Source organism: Bubalus kerabau, chromosome 2 (assembly GCF_029407905.1).
Source record: "Bubalus kerabau isolate K-KA32 ecotype Philippines breed swamp buffalo chromosome 2, PCC_UOA_SB_1v2, whole genome shotgun sequence".
Lineage (NCBI taxonomy): Eukaryota > Metazoa > Chordata > Mammalia > Artiodactyla > Bovidae > Bubalus > Bubalus kerabau.
In genome coordinates this window covers 201,306,860-201,332,233 of record NC_073625.1, presented here as the reverse complement: position 1 = coordinate 201,332,233, position 25,374 = coordinate 201,306,860, and the positions used below count along the sequence as shown (strand labels likewise).

At 43.5% G+C, this 25,374-nt stretch overlaps 1 long non-coding RNA gene across 4 annotated transcripts in view; it reads right to left on the bottom strand.

Moving 5' to 3' along the window:
* Window positions 1–25,374, bottom strand: part of LOC129644359 (uncharacterized) — a 50,718-nt gene that overhangs the window by 8,179 nt on the left and 17,165 nt on the right. Inside the window, exons 2-3 of one of the 4 annotated variants that reach the window (XR_008710814.1) lie at window positions 6,130–6,776; window positions 4,840–5,271 (exon numbers count right to left, since the gene is read on the bottom strand). This is a non-coding gene — a long non-coding RNA (uncharacterized LOC129644359). Of the gene's footprint in view, window positions 1–4,839; window positions 6,777–25,374 lie in introns of all 4 variants that reach the window. The other 3 variants (XR_008710815.1, XR_008710813.1, XR_008710816.1) reach the window with 3 other exon arrangements.

Sequence of the window (25,374 nt, the reverse complement as noted above, 5' to 3'; positions counted from 1 at the left end):
TTTTGCATAATAACTGAGCTAGGTAAAGATGGGGACCAGGGGCTGGGGAAACCATCCTCTAGTGTATGGGGGAAGCCCTGTGTATAAAAGAGTAGGGCAGGGAGCTGAAATAATGCTTTGTATTGATCAGGGTCCCAACAGAAGTAGTGATATAGTTAAACAGGGTCAGTTAGGGGAGTCTAATGAAGTGCCCTCTAACAAAAGTTTAGGTGGGGCTGAGGGAAGTGAACAAGGGAAAGGATGCTGAAAATGAAGGTTCGGACATGACTGAAGTGACTTAGCAGCAGCAGCCACAGGAAGGAGCTTGCACCAGCCCCATCACTCAGGGGCACAGGAATGGAGCAGTAAAGGAACCAGGCAGAGGACTTCCCTGGCGGTCTAGAGGTTAAGACTCCACACTTCCAGAGCAGAGGCCAAGAATTCAGTCCCTGGTCCACAGGGGACTAAGATCCCACATTCCATGCAGTGCTCCCAGGAAGGAAAGAAAGAAAGGAAGAAATCAGACAGCACTGGAACCAGAGGGGGAAAACCTCTTAACAAGGCCTGAGGTCTTCATAGAGAAACGTGGCTATCTGCAGCCTACCACCTGGCAGGGAGTAAGCCTCGATTCACCCTCTCCCACCTTCTCCTGCATCCCAGCCTCATTTCAGAGCCAGTCAAAACCCAGAGGGCAAGAAAGCTCGGGAGTTGCAGCCCTAGATGTCAGCGTCTCTGAGCCCAGAGAAAGAAGAGACAGCATGAAGAATGGATCTGAAGCGGCAGGAGGAAAGCACTAGCCTTGGACTAGAGGAGACTGGTGGTCAAGAGGTCATGGAAGACCACAGACTGTTTCATATCGTTGTGCAACGAAGCACCATAAACTTAGCATCTTAAAATAACACACGCTTATCAGCTTACACTTCTGTGGGTCAGGCGGCGAAGCCTGCTGAGCTGGTTCTCTGGTTCAGGGTCTCATCAGGCTGTAACCCAGGTGTTGGCCAGGCTGTACTCTCATCTGAAGACTTGACTGGGGAAGGTTCTGCTCCCAAGCTCATTCAGGGTTTTGGCAGAATTCAGTTCCTTGGGGTTATCGGACTGAGGCTGTCAGTTCCTACAGGTTCCCTGCATTTTCCTGGCATGTGAATCTTTCTACTGACATGCAAAACATGGCTGCTTATTCCTTCAAGGCCAGCAGGAAAACAAGAACGACTCTAAAGAGATGGAATCTTAAGCAGCATGATGTAAACACTGGAGTGGACTTCCCAAGGGGCACCAGTGGTGAAGGACCCGCCTGCCAGTGCAGGAGACATAAGAGATGCGGGTTCAATCCCCGGGTCAGGAAGATTCCCTGGAGGAGGGCACGGCAACCCACTCAAGTATTCTTGCATGGAGAATCCCTTGGACAGAGGAACCTGGCGGGCTGAAGTCCATAGGGTCACACAGAGGTGAACACGACTGAAGCGACTGAGCACACCCATGCAAACGCTGGAGTGGCATTCCATCATCTTTGCCACAGTCTACTGGGTAACAGCAAGTCATGGACTAATTCAAGGAAGGTTACCTTAAAGTTTGTCTGCTATACCAGGTAACATTGTAAATCCTATTTTATCAGGATAAAATACTTTATCCTGATGCTAATAAAGGGAACTCAGTCAAAGAATGTTTTGCATGGAGGGGTGGCAGAACTACGTCTGCATTTTACAGCTCTCTCTGATTCTCATACAGAGGACCAACAGAGAATGCAGGGGCTCCACTTAAGTTCATAGAGCTAGCTGTCGTCTGGGCCAGGACTCCAGCTCTTTGAGAATTACCATGCTCCAGCAATATTACAAGGTTTCTTTTTATTCTATGATGCCATATTTCTCTGCATATACAACATGATGAAATGCCATATTTAATAGCCTTGCATCAATATGAGAGATAGAGAAATAAAAGAGAGACTATTTTGGTTAGCAAATATTTGGACTTGGTTTTAAATAAAAATCTGAAACAAATTCAGAGTTTAGTTTTTCCCCTTTTACAACGTTTATATATGTGGAATCATTGTTTAGGGAAAAAAATTATTTTTCCTACATGTCATCAGAGGTGGCACGAGACCCCTCTGAGTTTCCTTACTTTCCACCTCAGCTTCTGGCCCACCTGGATCTAAACAGGCCTTCTCTCACACTCCTAGTAGGAACGTTCCTGGGTATAAACTCTCTGGAGAGAAACAGTAAAATATATATTTAAAACCTCGCAGTAGTGTGTTGGCTCACAAGAATCAATTGTTACTTTTTCAGAATAATTTTAATGGAGGGTTTAAACCACTGGTAGCTTGAAATCAACTAGCTTGGAAGTATTTATACCCCAAAAATGAGCAAATACTACAGATCAAGGCTTTCTTCCCCTTTGCAAGCGGGTTATTAAGCATTTAACAGCACAGCACTGCTTTAAGACGTTCAAACTCTCTTAATAACTCTCAGCCAGTTCAGTTCAGTTCAGTCATTCAGTCATGTCTGACTCTTTGTGACCCCATGAACCGCAGCACACCAGGCCTCCCTGTCCATCACCAACTCCCAGAGCTTACTCAAACTCATGTCCATTGAGTCGGTGATGCCATCAAACCATCTCATCCTCTGTCGTCCCCTTTCCTTCCCACCTTCGATCTTTCCCAGCATCAGGGTCAAATGAGTCAGTTCTTTACATCAGATGGCCAAAGTATTGGAGTTTAAGCTTCAACATCAGTCCTTCCAATGAATATTCAGGACTGATTTCCTTTAGGATTGACTGGTTGAATCTCCTTGCAGTCCAAGGGCTTCTCAAGAGTCTTCTCCAACACCACAGTTCTAAAGCATCAATTTTTCGGCGCTCAGCTTTCGCTACGGTCCAACTCTCACATCCATACATGACTACTGAAAAAACCATAGATTTGACTACACAGACCTTTGTTGACAAAGTTATGTCTTTTTAATAAACTGTCTATGTTGGTCAGAATTTTGTTTTTTCCAGTTTTACTGAGATATAATTGACATATGGTATTGTATACATTTAAGGTATACAACATAATGACTCAGTGTATGTGTATATTACACAGTGGCTACCACAATCTGTTTAGTTAATATCCATCACCTTATACATAGAATTAAAAAAAAAAAAAAACCTGAATAGTAGCAATGATGTCTTTCAATGGTGGAATGAAGTTGACTTTTATTTTCTTTTTATTTCTGTGTATTTTCTGAATATTCTTTGATGAATATGTATTGCATTTGTATCCGTGTGAAAAAGATGCTATCGAGAAAAAGTAAGTTCAGAAGAACGTGGGAGATATCAGCTTACATTCAGCCCTCATTTTCTGCTCACCAGACGTTCTCTGTGCCAGACTGACACCTACCCATCAGGGACAGATGACACATTATCTGCATCCTCGCCATAATAAGATAGTCATTCTGGATCATGGTGGTTCTGCACATTTTTAGCCTTCTGAATTTTTCAGGATGTGGCCAATTTTAGTTTTCAGAACATTGCACAGAATTGCACTTCTAACCTCAAACCTGTGAAAGCAGTGAATTAAGCATGTAACTTACCTGGTACAGGTTAGTCTCCACTTAACATCCCTTCAAGCCCTCTCTATTACAAGACCTCGTTTTTCCAAGTAGAAAGACATGAGTCACAGTGACTCTGGGCTCAACTTCCAGCTTACTCTCTGATGGCAGCAGTGATGATCTGATCAGAGAATTAGGCAGAGACTCTTTTGGAGCCAGCCGGTCCAAAAGCCACGTGCGTTCCGCTCTGCTCTCTGCCATGGAGATTGCCCCACTAACATCCTCATTGTGGGGGATGCTGGCAGTCGACCAGCTGTGCCAGTGCCCAGAGGTAGGAACTGATTTTACTGGTGAGTGGTCTCAACTGAAAACAAAAAGCACGACCTAAAAGTTGAGAATTATTCTTTATTCGGTGGACTTCCTAAGGACCTAAGCCCATGACACAGCCTTTCAGATAGCTCTGAGCAACTGCTCCAAAGAGGTAAAGGAGGAGCCAGTTTTTGCAACAAAGATGAGGTAGTTGGAATATTAAAAGATTACTGTCCATTAAAGGGGGAAAAAAAAATCTCAATGAATATAGCCCCTGTGTGGCTCAGCTGGTAAAGAATCCGCCTGCAATGTGGGAGACCTGGGTTCCATCCCTGGGTTGGGAAGATTCCCTGGAGGAGGGAAAGGCTACCCACTCCAGTATTCTGGCCTGGAGAATTCCATGGACTGCATAGTCGATGGGGTCACAAAGAGTCGGACACGACTGAGTGACTTTCACTTTCACATTTTCTGTAGGGGAAGATGCAAGAGTCTTGCTATCATTGAAATCACTCTGATAAACACCTCAACTCTTAGAGCCAGTATCCTGTTTCGCTCCGTCCTGAATCCCCTCAGGGTGCACAGTTTGTTGGATGTGTGTGGTTGCAGCGGCTGATGGCTTGATGGCCCCAACATCCTTTGTTTGCAGATATGGCAGGCAACACCGTTTGTCCACAATAGGCAAACACGCTTGGCCACAGATCTAACCCACATTTTCTCCACTCAGCATTGTAAGTAATCAAAGCACACTGACCTCCCACCCTCCAGAATGTATCCACCACTTCATCCCACATTTGAAAGAAGACGGGTTGATCCCCAGCCTCTTTTAAACCCCAACACTATCCACCAGTGTCCTTCTAGAGTGGACACTGCTGAAGATGAGGGTCATGCCTGACATTCCCGGTTTTGTATCCACAGCACTTAGTGTGGACGCTTCTGCACATAGAAGTGCTTCGTAGAAGATTGAGGATGGGGAGGATGAAGAAGGATGATCAGAGAAAAAGATACAGAAGGGAATCTCTTTACCTCTTACCTCTCACTCCTATTTCCACCAAATTCAGAAGAGCAGGACCCTTCCCAGAGGCAAATTTTGGCCAATTTTCCCCATTCTTGGTTTAATGGATGGCCCAGCATTTGTGGCTTAAATAATTTATAGTGATCAGTGGGAACTACTACCAGGTGAGATGGGTGCTCATCTGAGAACAATCCTTAGTGATGACCGACAGGGGCGTGGGACATCCGGCAGCTGTTAATTACGTTCTGGCCTCTCTTGGCTGGCTCCCACTTCCTCTTCTCTCCCTTGCTTAATACATATTTTAAATAAAGTGAATTTTTTTAGGTGGGAGAGACCTCTCAGAAGTCAATGCAACTTTGCTCTTCCTTGGCCGAAGCCTCCTGACTCTCACTCCTGGAAGACACAGCACCGTTTCCTCCTTCTCCTCAATTGGCACCAATTAAACACCTTCTAGGTAGAGAAATAATTTGTTTAACCGCATAAGAAAATGGCCACTTCAAGCCCTTTAAGAGTTTTGGTTCTCAATTACCCAGCCTTCCTTCCCCCGTGAAGTGATAATTAGAGTCTGGATGATAACTGGATTACCAAGGACATCTCTCCTGACAGTCGTTTACCACCTAATCAAGTGTTAAGGTCGTAAATTATGCATTTCTCAACAGCATTCAGGCCCATTTGAAAACAATTTGAAACAGTTCAAGAGTTCCTAGATGGTCTTCGGTTTTACAGGGCTGTGAAGGGTCCTGCTTAAAGAAATTACCCGCTTAGAAGAATTACCCAGTTAGAGGAATTACCCACTTAGAGGATTCAAAGTGTAAGGCTCTCTTAGTTCTTTAATCCGCTACAGATCATTATTTTTTAACTGACAATTGAGTATCCCCTACCAACCCCGACACGTAAGGGAAAAACGGAGTGGTTCCCAGTGTCAACACCTCTCCCCAGGGAGCTTGGATGAAAAGAAAGCTTCTACAGAGAATTTGAAAAGAGGAAAAATAAAAATGAAGAGAAGGCAAAGCCTTACAACTCCATTTTTCTGATAACTGGTCCAAAATGAGATCCAAAAATTTAAAAGTTTGAGACTGAAAACTTCACCCTGATTCTCATTTGTGATTCAGAGGGAAGAAAGTATTCTAAGTGGGTGGTGGAGGTGGACGTGTCGGGGAAACTGAACAAGGCTCCACACCTTGCTCTGATCACTTCCAAAGGCAGCTGAGCTTGCTCTGGGCAGTGGGCTCTATGTGAGGATTCTCACTGACTTAGAACCACTGCCACACACACCCCCCACCTCACCCCCCAACGTCTGCAACCCACCGGCGACCTGAGCTAACGTCAGGTCTCAAAAAGCAGCCATCACAGTAGTCTAATGCTTCACGGTAAAATTCTCCCCCTCAGTTGGTCCCCACTGGTCCCTCTGCCTTCCCTCCACTCCCCAGGGCAGCACGGCGACGTCTTTGAAGGCGTGGGATGTCTTTGCTGTACGTCCATGACAGCATCTCTTCCGCCTCTTTAATAACAGCAGCCGTGCTTCTTTCTTGAGCCTGCCTGGGAGTCTGTTACAGGCTCAGGGTTCCTCTTGGAAGGAGAAATGGTATACTTGGAAGCACAGATTACACCATGTAATTGTACTAAGAGAAGGATCCATCTCCAGTCCAGCCCAACTCAATTAGAGTATTTTTACTGCTTAATTTGATCTGAAGAGCCTCACAGAAAGGAAAAAAAAAGTCTTCTTGGAGGAGTAGCAAAGTATGGTGCATGGTTTTCTTCCCTCTTTCTCGTACCCCCTCCTCCATCTCAGTAACGTGTATGTGCTCCGTTGCTAAACTGTGTCCAATTCTTTGTGACCCTGTGGACTATAGCCTGCCAGGCTCTTCTATCCACAGAATTTTTCAGGCAAGAATAATGGAGGGAATTTCCATTGCCTCCTCCAGGGGATCTTCCTGAGCAGTATGTCCCATATACTAAAAACAAAAACAAAAAACAAATTACGGACCAGAAATCCAAAATAAAGACAGCCCCTTCTCATCCCCTCAGCTGTGTTTCAGGACTTCACTCATTGGATCAATTTGAGTTGTTTGCATGTCAAATCTATTTGATCTCTCTAAAACAAAGATCCTTTATTTCAGAATATTTATTAGAAGAAAGAGAGAGGACACAGTTGGTGTAAGATATATGGAGGATGGGCTTCCCAGGTGGTGCCAGCCGTGAAGAACCTACCTGCCAATGCAAGGGGTGTAAGAGCCATAGGTTTGATCCCTGGGTCAGAAAGATCCCCTGGAGGAGGGCGTGGCAACCCCACTCCAGTACCGCTGCCTGGAGAATCCCATGGACAGAGGAGCCTGGCTGGCTGCAGTCCACAGGATCACACACAATCAGACTTGACTGAAGAGACTTAGCACACATGCACATATGAAGGATCATTTTAACTGAGCCAGCATAAAAAGCCTCTTGCCTAATCTCCGTTCCTAGCTTTCTAAATCAAAGCATCCCATCATCACTACTGTCCTGTTTAAGCACCCACAATGGCTGCCCATGACTAGTTCAGTGAAATCCAAGCGCCATTCAGAGACCTTCACCTTTCCACCCTGCTCAGTCACTTTCCCTCAGTAGGCACGATGCACCCACCATCACACCCATTCTACAAAGCGAGTTCTGCACGTCCTTGTTCCCGCGGTTCCCTCTCATCTCCTTCTCTGCTCCCTGTAAAATCCTAGGCACCCATCAATAACTAACTCAAATGCCACCTCCTCCATAGCCCTATCTTCTATCAGCTGATGCAAAGGAACTAACCAGCCCCTGGATTCACTTGCCACTTTTCAACCCCTATGGTCCAACTTTTACCATCGTTTTATGTCTCTTTCCCTTGCGCATGTGCTCAGTCGCTCAGTCATGTCCAACTCTTTGCAATCCTATAGACTGTAGCCTGCCAGAATCCTCTGTCCATGGCATTCTGCAGGTGAGAATACTGGAGTGGGTTGCCAGTGTAAAATTCCTGAGGATCATGATTACATCTTATATACTTGGTGTCTTTCAGTTCAGTTCAGTCGCTCAGTCATGTCCGACTCTTTGCGACCCCATGAATTGCAGCATGCCAGGCCTCCCTGTCCATCACCAACTCCTGGAGTTCACTCAAACTCACGTCCATTGAGTCCAAGATGCCATCCAGCCATCTCATCCTCTGTCGTCCCCTTCTCCTCCTGCCCTCAATCCCTCCCAGCTTCAGTCTTTTCCAATGAGTCAACTCTTCACCTGAGGTGGCCAAAGTACTGGAGTTTCAGCTTTAGCATCATTCCTTCCAAAGAACACCCAGGACTGATCTTCAGAACGGACTGGTTGGATCTCCTTGCAGTCCATGGGACTCTCAAGAGTCTTCTCCAGCACCACAGTTCAAAAGCATCAATTCTTTGGTGCTCAACTTTCTTCACAGTCCAACTCTCACATCCATACATGACCACTGAAAAAACCATAACCTTGACTAGACGGACCTTTGTTAGCAAAGTAATGTCTCTGCTTTTGAATATGCTATCTAGGTTGGTCATAACTCTCCTTCCAAGGAGTAAAGTGAAGTGAAGTAGCTCAGTTATGTCTGACTCTTTGCGACCCCATGGACTGTAGCCTACCAGGTCCCTCCATCCATGGGATTTTCCAGGAAAGAATACTGGAGTGGGTTGCCATTTCCTTCTCTAGGAGATCTTCCCGACCCAGAGATTGAACCCAGATCTCCTGCATTGTAGGCAGACGCTTTACCGTCTGAGCCACCAGGGAAGATAAGGAGTAAGCATCTTTTAATTTCATGGCTGCAGTCACCATCTGCCGTGATTTTGGAGCCCCCCAAAATAAATTCTGACACTGTTTCCACTGTTTCCCCATCTATTTCCCATGAAGTGATGGGACCAGATGCCATGATCTTAGTTTTCTGAATGTTGAGCTTTAAGCCAACTTTTTCACTCTCCTCTTTCACTTTCATCATAGTGTCTTTAGTACCTGGATATTCCAGATAAGAAATCAGGTTTTCTGTCTATTTCTAAATGAAATTTTGAAGACTATTTTTGAAAAGTTTCAGTGTCTTTTTATTTTGTTCTAAACTCAGCTTCTGAAAAGCAGACCTCATGGAACATCACCATACTAAAATTAAGAGAAATTGAAGACTTGGTCTTCACAGTCATTTTTTTTGTTCTTCCTCTAATCTTTCATATGGAGTTGCATGTGTTCAGATATGCTTAATGGGGGGTCTTTTGGCTCTTTGTAACTCTCGAGTGTGTGTCACATAAGCAAAATGTTCCCCTCTCACTGGAATATTGATAGAAACAAATCATTTGCCAAGCAGACTCAGGTGATAATCTCCTGAATTTTGTTTTACCGGGATGCTAAAAAGTATATGATAAATCATGATAATCATGATCATTAAAGTAGAGTTGTTAACATATAAATTATTTAACTCAAATAAAAGCAATGTCCCAGCTGATGTACAAATTAGGTATACACAGAGCTGGGTCAACAAATACATCACTTGGGAGGTATTTTTCTTGAGACAAGTGCCTGCTCTTGTACATTCTCAAGTCAGGGAGAACGGTCAGGCTGGAGGATCATTCTAAAGGGCTGGGAGTCACCCCCACACACACACTCGTGGGCTCTAAATGCAGTGGGGACACCACCTCAAGCCCTCATTTAGGGTGGGAGTTTGTTCACAGGCTTTCCACGCAGCTGTAATCCTGCTTCAGGACCACCCTCCAGCCTCATCCTTGGGTCCTCCCACATGACTAGCCAGTGCTCCAGCAACCAGATGTCCCCAAGGACAGGCAAACAAAGCTGATAACTTCTCCTCTCACCCAGCTTCTGCTCTGTATTCTCAGTCCCCCAGCCTCCCAGATTTTAAGGCATCTCCAAAGTCTCCTTCTTTCTCTCTACAGCCTTAAAGTTATCAAGTTGAGTAATATTATTTTAAAAAATCACTAAACATTAACAAAGCAAAAGAAGATTCATGAACATTGAGAGACAAAAGTGTAAGATCAGAGCTAAAGTGACCCCACAAAGGAGAAAAAAGAAGAAAAACAGGAGCTGAGAGCAAAGCAAGACATAATCTTTGCCATTTATCACATGAGGACCATCACTGTATCGCAATCACATTCCCCAAGACTGAAGCCCCAGCGGCTGCCTCTATAACTTATGATACTATATCAAACCTTCACTCCCCTCCGCCCTCCTAGAAGAATTGTCCCTGGTGATCTCGTGGGGTGGGGCCTTGAGGCAGTAGAAGGCAGGCGTCTCATAAAAAGGGAAAAGGGGAGAACGGGAGACGTCACAGTGTCTGCCCCAGGAGGATGTGCAATGACTGGGGGCAGTAGACGGATACTATCAGATAAGATTAAATCTCCTAGTGAGAAAGTTCTTCCCAGAAGGTTCGCTTATCTTTAGAAGCACCCCAAGCCCTCGGGCCACAACGACAGAGCCTGTCTTCTAGAGCCTGGAAGCCGCAACCACAGAGTCCCTGCACTGCATCTGAGCACCCTAAAGCCTGTGCTCCGCCGCACAGAAGCCCACGCACTGCAACTAGAGAGCAGCCCACACCCACCACAAGTAGAGAAAGCCCGCACAGCAGCAAAGACCCAGCACAGCCATAAATAAGTCAACAGAATTTCAAAAAAGGAAGCAATATTGCAACAAATAGAGAATTTAAAAACAGTGCACATCTTGCTTGCAGTTGCCTTTGCTGTGCAAAAGCTTTCAAGTTTAATCAGGTCCCACTTGTTTCCTTTTGTTTTTATTTCTGTTACGTTAGGAGGTGGGTCATAGAGGATCTTGCTTTGATTTATATCTTTGAGTGTTCTGACTATGTTTTCCTCTAGGAGTTTTACAGTTTCTGGTCTTACATTTAGGTCTTTAATCCGTTTTGAGTTTACCTCTTTGTATGGTGTTAAGAAGTGTTCTAATTTCATTTTTTTACATGTAGCTGTCCAGTTTTCCCAGCATCATTTATTGAAGGGGCTGTCTTTGCCCCATTGTATATTCTTGCCTCCTTTGTCAAAAATAAGCTACCCATAGGGGCATGGGTTTATTTCTGGGTTTTCTATCTTGCTTCATCAGTCTGTATTTCTGTATTTGTGCCAGTATCATACTGTCTTGATAACTATAGCTTTGTAGTATAATATGAAGTCAGGAAGGTTGATTCCTCCAGCTCCATTCTCCTTTCTCAAGACTGCTTTGGCTATTCAGGGTCTATTGTGTTTCCATATGAATTGTGAAATGTCTTGTTCTAGTTCTGTGAAAAATGGCATTAGTAATTTGATAGGGATCACACTGAATCTGTAGATTGCATTTGGTAGTATAGTCATTTTCACAATATTGATTCTTCCCACCCAGGAACATGGAATATCTCTCCATCTGTTTATGTCATCTTTTATTTCTTTCATCAGTGTCTTATAATTTTCTGTGTAGAGTTCATTTGTCTCCATAGGTAAGTTTACTCCTAGATATTTAATTCTTTTTGTTGCAGTGGTGAATGGGATTGATTCTTTAATTTCTCTTTCTGATTTTTCATTGTTCATATATAGAAGTGACTTCTATGTATTGATTTTGTGTCCTGCAATTTTCCTAAATTCACTGATTAGCTCTAGTAATTTTCTGATACTATCTTTAGGGTTTTCTATGTACCGTATCATGTCATCTGCAAACAATGAGAGTTTACTTTATCTTTTCTGATCTGGATTCCTTTTATTTCTTTTTTTTCTCTGATTCCTGTAGCCAGGGCTTCCGGAACTGTGTTGAATAATAGTGGTGAAAGTGGACACCCTTGTCTTGTTCCTGATCTTAGGGGGATGCTTTCAGTTTTTCACCATTGAGAATAATGCTTGCTGTAGGCTTATCATATATGGCCATTACTATGTAGAGGTAAGTTCCTTCTATGCCTATTTTTTTTTTTTCCCCTTACACCAGTCAGAAAAGTCTACAAACAATAAATGCTGGAGAGGGTGTGCAGAAAAGGGAATGCTCTTGCACTGTTGGTGGGAATGTAAATTGGTACAGCCATTATAGAAGACAGTATGGAGATTCCTTAAAAAAAAAAAAAAAAAAAAAAAAACAGAAATAAAGCCACCATTGACCCAGCAATCCCACTCCTTGGCATATACCCCAAGGAAACCAAAATTGAAAAAGACACATGTATCCCATTGTTCATTGCAGCACTATTTACAATAGCTAGAGCATTGAAGCAACCTAGATGTCCACTGACAGATGAGTGGATAAAGAAGTTATGGTACATATACACAATGGAATATTACTCAGCCATAAAAGGAACACATTTGAGTCGGTTCTAATGAGGTGGATGAACCTAGAACCTATTATGCAGAGTGAAGTCAGAAAGAGAAAGATAAATATTGTATTCTAATACATATATACAGAATCTAGAAAAATGATACTAAACAATTTAATTTCAGGGCAGCAATGGAGAAATAGACATAGAGAATAGACCTATGGACATGGGGAGAGGGGAGGAGAGGGTGAGATGTATGGAAAGAGTAACATGGAAACTTACATTACCATATGTAAAATAGATAGTCAACAGGAATTTGCTGTCTGGCTCAGGAAACTCAAACAGGGGCTCTGTATCAACCTAGAGGGGTGGGATGGGGAGAGAGACGGGAGGGAGGTTCCAAAGGGAGGGGGTATATGTCTACCTGTAGCTTATTCATGTTGAAGTTTGATAGAAAACAGCAAAATACTGTAAAGCAGTTATCTTTCAATAAAAAATAAATTAATTTTTTAAAAATGAAAGAAAATAGTGCACATCAAAAAATCTTTTAAAAAATACCATTGGTTTGTCTGACTTATTTAATGTTACAGTCATCTCCTATTTGTGGCAAGTGATACCAATTTTCTATTCACTGTATTCATATGGCCTTCTTTTTAGAATAAATTATTTAACATGTAAAAACAAGCAAGTTTAATGTAAAATACAAAGTAAATAATTGTTCATGGTTGCAAAATTGTGGTAAAAATCAGGAAGGATGATTGAATCTTGGGAAATGTCATTATAATTGTTAGAATATGGGATGATGCAGCCAGAGGACCTGGGATAACAAGTCTCATCTCTGCTCCTTTGCTGGTCCTGAGATCCAGAGCAAATGGCGTAATCTCTCTATGCCTCATTTTTCTTTCTTTTTTTAAAAACATTTTCCCTTTTCAAAATACTAATGCCAGACCTTTTTTTTTTAAAGTAGAGTTGATTTAAAATGGTATATTCATTTCAAGTGAATGGCAAAGCAATTCAGATAGGATACATCTGAAGAAGAATGTGCTTTGTATGTTAACATCTGTAAGATGGTATGGAAAAATTTATATGTATCATTTATATATATATATATATTCTTTGTCAGATTCATCACCTATAATGGAAAAGAATCTGACAAAGAATATATATATATATATACACATATGTGTATATATATTCACACACACACACACACACATATATATATATGTGTATATATATATATATATCAACCCACTCCAGTATTCTTGCCTGGAAAATCCCATAGACTGTGGAGCCTGGTAGGCTACAGTCCATGGTGTCGCAAAGAGTCAGACATGACTGAGAGACTAAATAGCAATACATAGCTTAAGTGAAGTCGCTCAGTCATGTCCGACTCTTTGCGACCCCATGGACTGCAGCCTACTAGGCTCCTCCATCCATAGGATTCTGCAGGCAAGAGTACTGGAGTGGGGTGCCATAGCTTACAACATTGTAATTCCGCTAACTTCTATTTGCACCTGTTTTCTTACCTATGAAATGGGAATGAAGATAATCCTGCCCACAAGACTGCAGTTGGGTCTGATGAGCCACACATGGGAGGTGAGGCTGAATACATCAAGGGTCTGGCGAGCATCACAGTAAGAGGGCATGGCCAGTGCCGGCCAGTTAACTTACGTGTCCACCAGTGTCTGTACTCTGTAGCATGTGCCTGTCTGGCCATGTGTGCCTCCCAAGAAGACTGTATGCTCCTTGATGGCAGCGACCGTATCTTACTGATCATTTCATGTCCTTGTCCCTTGGGACACTGTCTCTCTGTAGCGCAGGACTTATGGATACTTTTTTCAGATTCTTTCCCATTATAGTTTATTACAAGATATTGAATATAGTTCCCTGTGCATTACAGAAGGTCCTTACCATTCATCCATTTCATGTACAGTAGTGTGTGTGTGCTAATCCCAAACCCTTAATTCATCCCCCCCTCTTCCTCTTTGGCAACCATACCTTTGTTTTCTTTGTCTGTGAGTCTCCTTCTGTTTTGTAAAAAAGTTCATCTGTACCTTTTTTTTTTAATATTCCACATACAAGTAGTATCTGATGTTCACATTTCTCTGACTTCCTTTGCCTAGTGTGATAATCTCTAGATCCATCGATGCGGCTGCAAATGGCATCACGTCATTCTTTTTAAGGCTGAGTGATATTCCACTGTACATAGGTGTCGCACCTTCTTTATGCATTCATCTGTCGGTGGACACAGGCCACTTCCGTGCTTAGGCTATTCTAAGTAGTGCCGCTGTGAACACTGACCCTCTGTAACGTGGGCTTATGAATATGTTGAGCTCTGTTAAATCAACTGATTGAATAGGATAATCTACTCATCTTGACAATCTAACAGAGGCCCTTGAGGTGAAAAGTTGTCTACTATATCCCATACAATTATTAGTGTAGTGACTTCCCAGTTTAGAAACTGGCTGATTGATAATGTGTGCCTCCCCATTGTCTGAACAGCTGTGACCACCTTCTGACTGGTCCCCTGAGTCCACCAGTGTCCCCTGCCTCCCCAAATCCTTTCTCCATGTGGCTACCAAAGTGATCATTCTAATATCCTTCTACCAAAACCCCACCTGGGCATAGAGAAAAACTTCCTTAGCATGGCACACAGGTCCTTCACTATCTGTCTCTGGCCTGTAGCTTAGTCTCACCCCACAGCATCCCTTCCTCCAATCCAACTGACCCATTTCAAGAGCTCAGACGAGCTGTGTGCTCTCTCACCTCAGGGCCATTGCACCCCCAGTTTCTTTTGCTGGAATGTGCTTTACTTTTCCATCTCTTTACTTGGCTGGATCCTTCTCTCCACCTAAATGGTGCCCCCTATAGAAGGCCTTTCTGTCCCCCTCCGCACTAGGCTGAATGTCCCCCAGGAGAATGAATCCCTGTCTGGGCCCTCATCTCTGCCTAGATGGATGCATACAGGTCTGCTTTCCTGTCTGTCACCAGCATGGACTGTGGGTCTCAAATTAACTGTGCAACAGAATCATCCCTCCAAGTTTGTGAGACAGATTCTGATTCATTAGGTCTGAGGTAGGGCCCAAGAATTTGCATTTCTAACAAGCACTAATTCTCAAAAATGGCTGCATATCAGAAACACAGGAGGAAGGCTGAAAATCTCCTACTGCCCAGACCCCACCCAGACTGATTGAAATCAGAGCCTCTTGGCGGCAGGGGACAGGAGGTGAGGTTGTGCTGGCCTAAACATATTGATTTTTTTTTTATTATTATTTACTTTCCCAGATTACTTTCCTTTTATTATTATTTACTTTCCCAGATGGGGCTTCCCTTGTGGCTCAGCTGGTAAAGAATCCACCTGCAGTGCAGGAGACCTGGGTTCGATCCCTGGGTTGGGAAGATCCCCTGGAGAAGGGAAAGGCTAACCAATCCAGTGTTCTGGCCTGGTGAATTCCATGGACTTTACAGTCCATGAGGGTCGCAAAGAGTTGGACAAGACTGAGCAACTTTCTCTTTCACTTTTCTTTCACTTCTCAGATGAATCCAGGTTTAAGAAATCCTGCTTTAGTGATGCTTCTCCAATTTTAATGTGTACGTGCAGCGATATTGATAAAAGGCAGTAGATCCATGGTAGAGTCAAAAGGCTGCGTTTCTAAGAGGCTCCCAGGTGATGCTGGCGCTGCAGGTCAGTGGTCCACACGTGGAGTGGAGTTTGAGAAGAGCTGACCCATCCACTACTCACAGCCTCCGCAATGTTGCTAGAGGTCAGCAGCATCATTGAATGAACACCTGTTGTTTATACTTACCCAGTAGCACCTCTGAATTTGATCTTGTCAGAAACAGGTGTTTCCCTCGTGACTTATCAAGGCTCAGATCTGAATCTATGGTTTGCAGCCTCTGCCCACGGCATCTCAGGCGTCTCCCAGGACTCGTGCCATCCACGTGCACCAGGCCTCGATGCTTCAGTGTCTGCAGCTCTGGAGTTCAGAGCAGCTGTGTCTTGCTGAGGTGATTCCCTCAAGGAGCAGTTTATTCAGCCAACTTGTGCAATGTCCATCCTTGTCAGGCCTAACTCCAAAATTGGTAAAAGGGAAAGAAGGAAGGAAGGAAGGGTGGGTGGGAAGGAGGAAGAATTGATGGCCGGGTTGTAAAGAGCAAAAGACGGGGAAGCTAAACAAGAACATTGTGTCCTAGTCGCTGAATCTCACCCTCGGTTGACCTCCTCCTACCATCTTCTTTTTGATGGTTCTCATCTGACCCCAGTTGGGAAGCCCCATCCAACCCCACTTCAACTAAGCCTAGAATCCCCCCACTCCTTCCCACTGGCTTCCTCTATAACCTTGGGGATGCAGACTGGGAGGGGGATGCACAGTGGGCCAGCTCTGACTCATCCAACTCCATGAGTATAATGAGGCTCAACTTCTTGAAAATTTGAAATGATTGAAGAATCATCTTCCAAGACAGACTCCCCAGTCAGGCAGGACTTAGGCCAATGGCATTTGAAAATGTTCAGTCAGTTACCAGTATTTCAAATTCAAGATATATTTCACCAAATTTAGATTTCCACAACCTAAATGTCCATTGACAGATGAATGGATAAAAAAGATGTGGTACATATACACCACAAAACCTCGAATAGCCAAAGCAATCTTGAGAAAGAAGAATGGAACTGGAGGAATCAATCTGCCTGAGTTCAGGCTCTACTACAAAGCCATAGTCATCAAGACAGTATGGTACTGGCACAAAGACAGAAATATAGGTCAATGGGACAAAACAGAAAGCCCAGAGATAAATCCATGCACCTATGGACACCTTATCTTTGACAAAGGAGGCAAGAATATACAATGGAGAAAAGACAATCTCTTTAACAAGTGGTGCTGGGAAAACTGGTCAACCACTTGTAAAAGAATGAAACTAGAATACTTTCTAACACCATACACAAAAATAAACTCAAAATGGATTAAACATCTAAACATAAGACCAGAAACTATAAAACTCTTAGAGAACATAGGCAAAATACTCTCCAACATACATCACAGCAGGATCCTCTATGACTCACCTCCCAGAATATTGGAAATAAAAGCAAAAATAAACAAATGGTACCTAATTAAACTTAAAAGCTTTTGTACAATGAAGCAAACTGTAAGCAAGGTGAAAAGGCAGCCTTGAGAATGGGAGAAAATGATAGCAAATGAAACAACTGACAAAGAATTAATGTCCAAAATATATAAGCAGCTCATGCAGCTCAATTCCAGAAAAATAAACCACCCAATCAAAAAGTGGGCCACAGAACTAAACAGACTTTTCTCCAAAGAAGACATACAGATGGCTAACAAACACATGAAAAGATGCTCAACATCACTCATTATTAGAGAAATGCAAATCAAAACAATGAGGTATCATGTCACATTGGTCAGAATGGCTGCAATCCAAAAGTCTACAGACAATAAGTGCCAGAGATCATGTGGAGAAAAGGGAACCTCTTACACTGTTGGTGGGAATGCAAACTGGTACAGCCAGTATGGAAAACAGTGTGATTTCCTAAAAAACTGGGACTAGAACTGCCAGAAATCCCACTGCTGGACATACACACTGAGGAAACCAGAAGTGAAAGAGACACGTGTACCCCAATGTTCATCTCAGCACTGTTTACAATAGCTAGGACATGGAAGCAATCTAGATGCCCGTCTACAGATGAATGGATAAGAAATCTGTGGTACATATACACAATGGAATATTACTCAGCTATAAAAAAGAACACATTTGAGTCAGTTCTATTGAGGTGGATGAAGCTGAAGCATATTATAAACAGTGAAGTAAGCAGAATGAGAACCATCAATATAATATACTAATGCATATATATGGAATTTAGAAAGATGCTAACGACAATCCTACATGCAAGGCAGCAGAAGAGACACAGACATGAAGAATAGACTTACGGACTCTGTGGGAGAAGGGGAGGGTAAAATGATTTGAGAGAATAACTTTGAAACATATATTTCCATATGTAAAATAGACGACCAGGGCAAGTTTGATGCATGAAGCAGGGTACTCAAAGCCAGTGCTCTGGGATGACCCAGAGGGATGGGATGGGGAAGGAGGTGGGAGGGAGTTCAGGATGGGGGGCACATGTACACCATGGCTGATTCATGTCAACATATGGCCAGTTCAGTTCAGTTCAGTTGCTCAATCATGTCCAACTCTTTGTGACCCCATGAATTGCAGCATGCCAGGCCTCCCTGTCCATCAGCAACTCCCAGAGTTTACCCAAACTCATGTCCATTGAGTCAGTATTGCCATTCAGCCATCTCATCCTCTGTCGTCCCCTTCTCCTCCTGCCCCCAATCCCTCCCAGCATCAGAGACTTTTCCAATGAGTCAACTCTTCACATGAGGTGGCCAAAGTACTGGAGTTTCAGCTTTAGCATCAGTCCTTCCAAAAAACACCTAGGACTGATCTCCTTTAGTTTGGACTGGTTGGATCTCCTTGCAGTCCAAGGGACTCTCAAGAGTCTTCTCCAACACCACAGTTCAAAAGCATCAATTCTTCGTCACTCAGCTTTCTTCACAGTCCAACTTTCACATCCATACATGACCACTTGAAAAACTATAGCCTTGATTAGACAGACCTTTCTTGGCAAAGGAACATCTCTGCTTTTCAATATGCTATCTAGGTTGGTCATATCTTTGCTTCCAAAGAGTAAGTGTCTTTTAATTTCATGGCTGCAATCACCATCTGCAGTGATATTGGAGCCCCCCAAAATAAAGTCTGACACTGTTTCCATTGTTTCCCCATCTATTTCCCATGAAGTGATGGGACCAGATGCCATGATCTTCGTTTTCTGAATGTTGAGCTTTAAGCCAACTTTTTCACTCTCCTCTTTCACTTTCATCAAGAGGCTCTTCAGTTCCTCTTCACTTTCTGCCATAAGGGTGGTGTCATCTGCATATCTGAGGTTATTGATATTTCTCCTGGCAATCTTGATTCCAGCTTGTGCTTCCTCCAGCCCAGCGTTTCTCATGATGTACTCTGCATGGAAGTTAAATAAGCAGGGTGACAAGATACAGCCTTGACGTACTCCTTTCCCGATTTGGAACCAGTCTGCTGTTCCATGTCCAGTTCTAACTGTTGCTTCCTGACCTGCATACAGGTTTCTCAAGAGGCAGGTCAGGTGGTCTGGTATTCCCATCTCTTCCAGAATTTTCCACAGTTTATTATGATCCACATGGTCAAAGGCTTTGGCATAGTCAATAAAGCAGAAATAGATGTTTTTCTGGAACTCTCTTGCTTTTTTGATGATCCAGCAGATGTTGGCAATTTTATCTCTGGTTCCTCTGCCTTTTCTAAAGCCAGCTTGAACATCTGGAAGTTCACGGTTCATGTATTGCTGAAGCCTGGCTTCGAGAATTTTGAGCATTACTAGCGTGTGAGATGAGTGCAACTGTGCAGTAGTTTGAGCATTCTTTGGCATTACCTTTCTTTGGGGTCAGAATGAAAACTGACCTTTTCCAGTCCTGTGGCCACTGCTGAGTTTTCCAAATTTGCTGGCATATTGAGTGCAGCACTTTCACAGCATCATCTTTCAGGATTTGGAGTAGCTCAACTGGAATTCCATCACCTCCACTAGCTTTGTTCGTAATGATGCTTCTTAAGGCTCACTTGACTTCACATTCCAGGATGTCTGGCTCTAGGTGTGTGATCACACCATCATGATTATCTGAGTTGTGAAGATCTTTGTTGTACAGTTCTTCTGTGTATTCTTGCCACTTCTTCTTAATATCTTCTGCTTCTGTTAGGTCCATACCATTTCTGTCCTTTATCGAGCCCATCTTTGCATGAAATGTTCCCTTGGTATCTCTAATTTTCTTGAAGAGATCACTAGTCTTTCCCATTCTGTTGTTTCTTCTATTTCTTTGAACAGTATGAAAAGACAAAATGATAGGATACTGAAAGAGGAACTCCCCAGGTCGGTAGTATGCTACTGGAGATCAGTGGAAAAATAACTCAAGAAAGAATGAAGGGATGGAGCCAAAGCAAAAACAATACCCAGTTGTGGATGCGACTGGTGATAGAAGCAAGGTCCAATGCTGTAAAGAGCAATATTGCATAGGAACCTGGAATGTTAGGTCCATGAATCAAGGAAAATTGGAAGTAGTCAAACAGGAGATGGCAAGAGTGAATGTCGACATTCTAGGAATCAGCGAACTAAACTGGACTGGAATGTGTGAATTTAACTCAGATGACCATTATATCTACTACTGCAGGCAGGAATCCCTTAGGAGAAATGGAGTAGCCATCATGGTCAACAAAAGAGTCCAAAATGCAGTACTTGGGTGCAATCTCAAAAGCGATAGAATGATCTCTGTTCGTTTCCAAGGCAAACCATTCAATATCACAGTAATCCAAGTCTATGCCCCAACCAGTAATGCTGAAGAAGCTGAAGTTGAACGGTTCTATGAAGACCTACAAGACTTTTTAGAACTAACACCCAAAAAAGATGTCCTTTTCATTATAGGGGACTGGAATGCAAAAGTAGGAAGTCAAGAAATACCTGGAGTAACAGGCACATTTGGCCTGGGAATACAGAATGAAGCAGGGCAAAGGCTAATAGAGTTTTCAAGAGAACACACTGGTCATAGCAAACACCCTCTTCCAGCAACACAAGAGAAGACTCTACACATGGACATCACCAGATGGTCAACACTGAAATCAGATTGATTATATTCTTTGCAGCCAAAGATGGAAAAGCTCTATATAGTCAACAAAAACAAGACCGGGAGCTGACTGTGGCTCAGACCATGAACTCATTATTGCCAAATCCAGACTTAAATTGAAGAAAGTAGGGAAAACCACTACACCATTCAGGTATGACCTAAATCAAATTCCTTATGATTACACAGTGGAAGTGAGAAGTAGATTTAAGGGACTAGATCTGATAGAGAGAGTCCCTGATGAACTATGGATGGAGGTTCGTGACATTGTACAGGAGACAGGGATCAAGACCATCCCCATGGAAAAGAAATGCAAAAAAGCAAAATGGCTGTCTGGGAGGCCTTACAAATAGCTGTGAAGAGAAGAGAGGCAAAAAGCAAAGAAGAAAAGGAAAGATATAAGCATCTGAATCCAGAGTTCCAAAGAATAGCAAGGAGAGATAAGAAAGCCTTCCTCAGAGATCAATGCAAAGAAGTAGAGGAAAACAACAGAATGGGAAAGACTAGAGATGTATGGCCAAAACCACCACAATATTGTAAAGTAATTATTTTCCAATTAAAATAATTAAAAAAGAAAAAAAAAGGGGTGGTACATATACACAAGGGAATACTACAAGCCTCCTCCCCTTGATAACCATAAGTCTGTTCTCTATGTTTGTGAATCTATTTCTGTTTCATAGATATTCTCCAGGCCCGAATACTGGAGTGGGTAGCCTTTCCCTTCTCCAGCAGATCTTCCCAAGCCAGGGATCGAACCCAGGTCTCCCACATTGCAGGCGGGTTCTTTACCAGCTGAGCCACCAGGGAAGCCCACATACGCAATGGAATTCTACTAGCCATGAGAGAAGACTGTAGTGATGCCGCTTGCAGATGGACCTAGAAGTGATCAGATTAAGTGAATCAAATTAGAGCAAGACAAATACAAACGGCATCACCTGGGTTGCCATTTCCTTCTCCAAGGGTATCACTTGTATGTGGGATCTAAAATATGACACAAATGAACTTATCTGTGAAACAGAAGTAGACTCTCAGACATACAGAACAGACTTACGGTTATCAAGGGGGAGGAGGGCTGAGGGAAGAAGGAATTGCAAGTTTGAGATTAGAAGATGCAAACTGTTCACACAGTGAATAAACAAGGACCTACTGCACAGTGCAGGGAACTACACTTAGTGTCCTGTAAGAAACCGTAAGGGAAAAGAGTATGAAAGAGAATACACACACCGACACACATACACACAAGTGCATGTTATGTATGTATGTATGGGGAAGGAAATGGCAACCCACTCCAGTACTTTGGCCTGGATAATTCCATGGATGGAGGAGCCTGGAGAGCTAAAGTCCGTGGGATTGCAAAGAGTCAGGCATGACTTGAATGACTAACACATGTATGTATGTATTACCTGAGTAACTTTGCTATACACTGAAATTAACACAATATTGTGAATCAACTATACTTCAATAAAATAATTTTAAAAAGAAAAAACATTAGATCTCCAGCTTCTCTCCAACACTGGAAGGTCTGACAACATGGGGCCAGCTTAGGTTGGAGTTGAGCAGAGGTGCCCACTTCACTTTCCCTCCAGGCAGGTGAGCCCCCAAACCTCCTCACCATCCCCCAGCACTGAGGCCAAGCATCAGCAACCACAGCTGTCTTGACCTCACGCCACCTGAACTGTGCCTGCCTTCCACCGGACCACTTTCTTTAACTACCAGTACCTGTCAGCCCCAAAGACCCTCCAGGGTGCCGTTTGCAGACCACACATGCAGGGCAAGCAGCCCCCTGCCCAGGGCCCCCTCTTGACCTTAGAACCTGAGCTTGCGTTCTGGCATTTGCTGCTGCTGATTCACAGCCCAGTAGAAACAGGGAAGGCACGCTCTCCCTGAAGCATCCCTGGTTGTCCTCTGGGCCTGTCCTTTCTCCTGATGACAGGCGTTTGCACCGTCGTGATTACCCGCTCTCCAGGTGTCTCAGGCTCCCTACCTCCCCACACAGAATTTGCCCACAGGGGAAACCTGCTGCCTTCCCAAGAGATAATAATACTTATCGGGACCTTTTGTAGAGTTCCTGGACCTTTGGGGATTGAACCACATTTTGCGCGCTGTAAGCCCTCCATTAACGCCCCTGTCATTGTCATTATGATTACTGGGGATTACGCAGCACTCTCAGAAGTCTTGCCAACACCAGGCAGGTGCCACCTCAGAGCCTCACCTGGCCCGGCGCGGTGACTCAAGCCGGACGCACCTGGCTAGAGGGCTCTGCTCAGCCTGCTGGCTGCTGGACCTCTGCCCGAGCAGAGCCCTGTGCTGAAACTCTCCCTTCCTCTTACTCAGGGGCAGCGCTGGGGCCCCAGGAGGGCTGGGGGAGAGGGAGAGACCTTCCCAGACCCTCCCAGGAAGCACAGCCCCTGGACCACACAGCAGAGGGCATACTACATTCCAGACACCTAGAGATATTTATAGATAAGTATATTTGTATATGCTACACATGTACTTTCAAATCTATTTACATGCAAGTCCCATGATATTATCATGAAGCTGGGAAGGTTACCCATGTTTTCCGGATGAGAACCAGAGATGACAGAGGTCGATAAGCTATCTGGAGGTTCACGCAGCTGCTGAGTGACAGAGGGATGGGAACCCAGGTCTTGATCCCGGGCTGCACTGGGCATCCCTTTCTTCCTAGAGTAGGAATCCAGTCCCTTAAAGCTCTATCTTCCTTGAGTTCTGCTGCAGCCCTGGGTCTCTGCAGTGAGAACTCCCAGACTATTCTCCCCAGTAGCTGCACCAATTTATATTCCCACCAACGGTACACAAGGGTTCCCTTTTCTCTCCATCTTGGTGAATACTTAATATTTCTTGTCTTTTTGGTAACAGCCATCCTAACAGGTGTGAGGAGAGACCTCCTTGTGGTTTTGCTTGTGTTTCCCTGATTAGGGATATTGAATACTTATTGGTCTTTTGTACGCTTTTTTTTTTTTTTTTTTTTTTGAGAAAAATGTCTATTCAGGCCCTTGGTCCCTTTTATAATCAGGTTGTTTGGGGGTTTTCTTGCTATTGAGTAGCACGAATTTGAGCATATTTCCAATCTGTTTTTCATCTGAGATCTTGCTGCTAAATTGGCATCTTTGGGGTTTACCAACACTTTTCACTGCCCTGTTTTCCTCAAAACAAAGTTCTACCTGCTTGAGAGATTACTTTGAAAGGGGATTTCCTTACTCACCAGTCACGTGGAGGGAAATGTGATGAATGGAACCAGCATCACTCCCATGAGGAGAGTCCGCCTGGGAAGCCCTGGGCAGGTACAGGAAGCAAGGGTGTCTTGCATGTCTTCACCAGAGGCTGCCTTGGAGCTGTCAGCTCCCAGAGAAGAGCTGAGGCAGCGTGTCGGAGCCAGATCGTACAGGCTTGTAAAAGCCAGTTGTTAGGTTTTCAGGAGTTTGTGAGCCCGTGGTCAAACCACTGGTCTCTTTTTTTTTTGAGGGGGGTGTCATTGGAGTATAGCTGTTTTACAAATTGTATTAGTTTCTGCTATACAGCAAAGTGAATCAGAATGTATATGAATACATATATCCATTCTTTTTCATGTTGGTTTTTTTTTTTTTTTGGACAAATGCCACAAATCAGGATTCACAGACTCACAACCCCTAATTTATCAGCATTCCACTGGCTAGCTGCAACTAATCAACTCTAGCCACTGACTCTTTGCCAAATGACAGGACTGATCCTGGCACCGATACTTAGCTGAACTATTTGACTCTTCTCGTGGTTCCACCAAGGCGCCAAGAGTCTCCTTCTTCCAGCAATACTCACATAAACACCCATATCCGGTTGTTTCTGCATTTCTACGGACACATGATAGTGGATACACATGAGGAGCAGTGTGCCCTCGCTGTCTGGAGCACCTCATCCAGGGTCTTTCCAGGGCTGTCATGTCACGTCCCTGGGTGGTGTTGATGGGAAACAGGACATGAGAACAAGCTCCGCCTGTTTTAAGGCTCTTTTATCATGATTTCTCGTTGGAGCCTTGAGCACTGCTGGTAGGAAAGGAAATTGGCGCAACCAACTGTAGGTTCATCAAAAAGCTGGAAATAGAACTACCATATAATCCAGCAATTCCCCTTCTGGGCATTTATCAAAGAAAACAAAAATGCAAATTTGAAAAAATATGCATACTCCAACATTCACAGCAACATTATGTATAATGGCCAAGATATGGAACCAACCTAAGTGTCCATTAATAGATGAATGGATATTAACCCTTTGTCAGTTGCTGCATATGGATAAAGCAGATACAAAAAAAATATCATATATATATGTGTATATATATGTATATATATATGGAATATTATTCAGCTATAAAAATGACATCCTGCTTTTTGTGACAACATGGATGGATCTTAAGGGCATTGTGCTAAATGAAATAAACCAAACAGAGACAAATACTGTAAAATAGCACTTATCTGTGGAATCTGAAAAAGCCAAACTCATGGAAACAGAGAGTAGAATGGTGGGGAAATGGAGATACACCAGTAAAGGGAACAAACTTCCAGTTAGAAGATGAAAGTTCTGGGGATCTAATGCACAGCACTACAG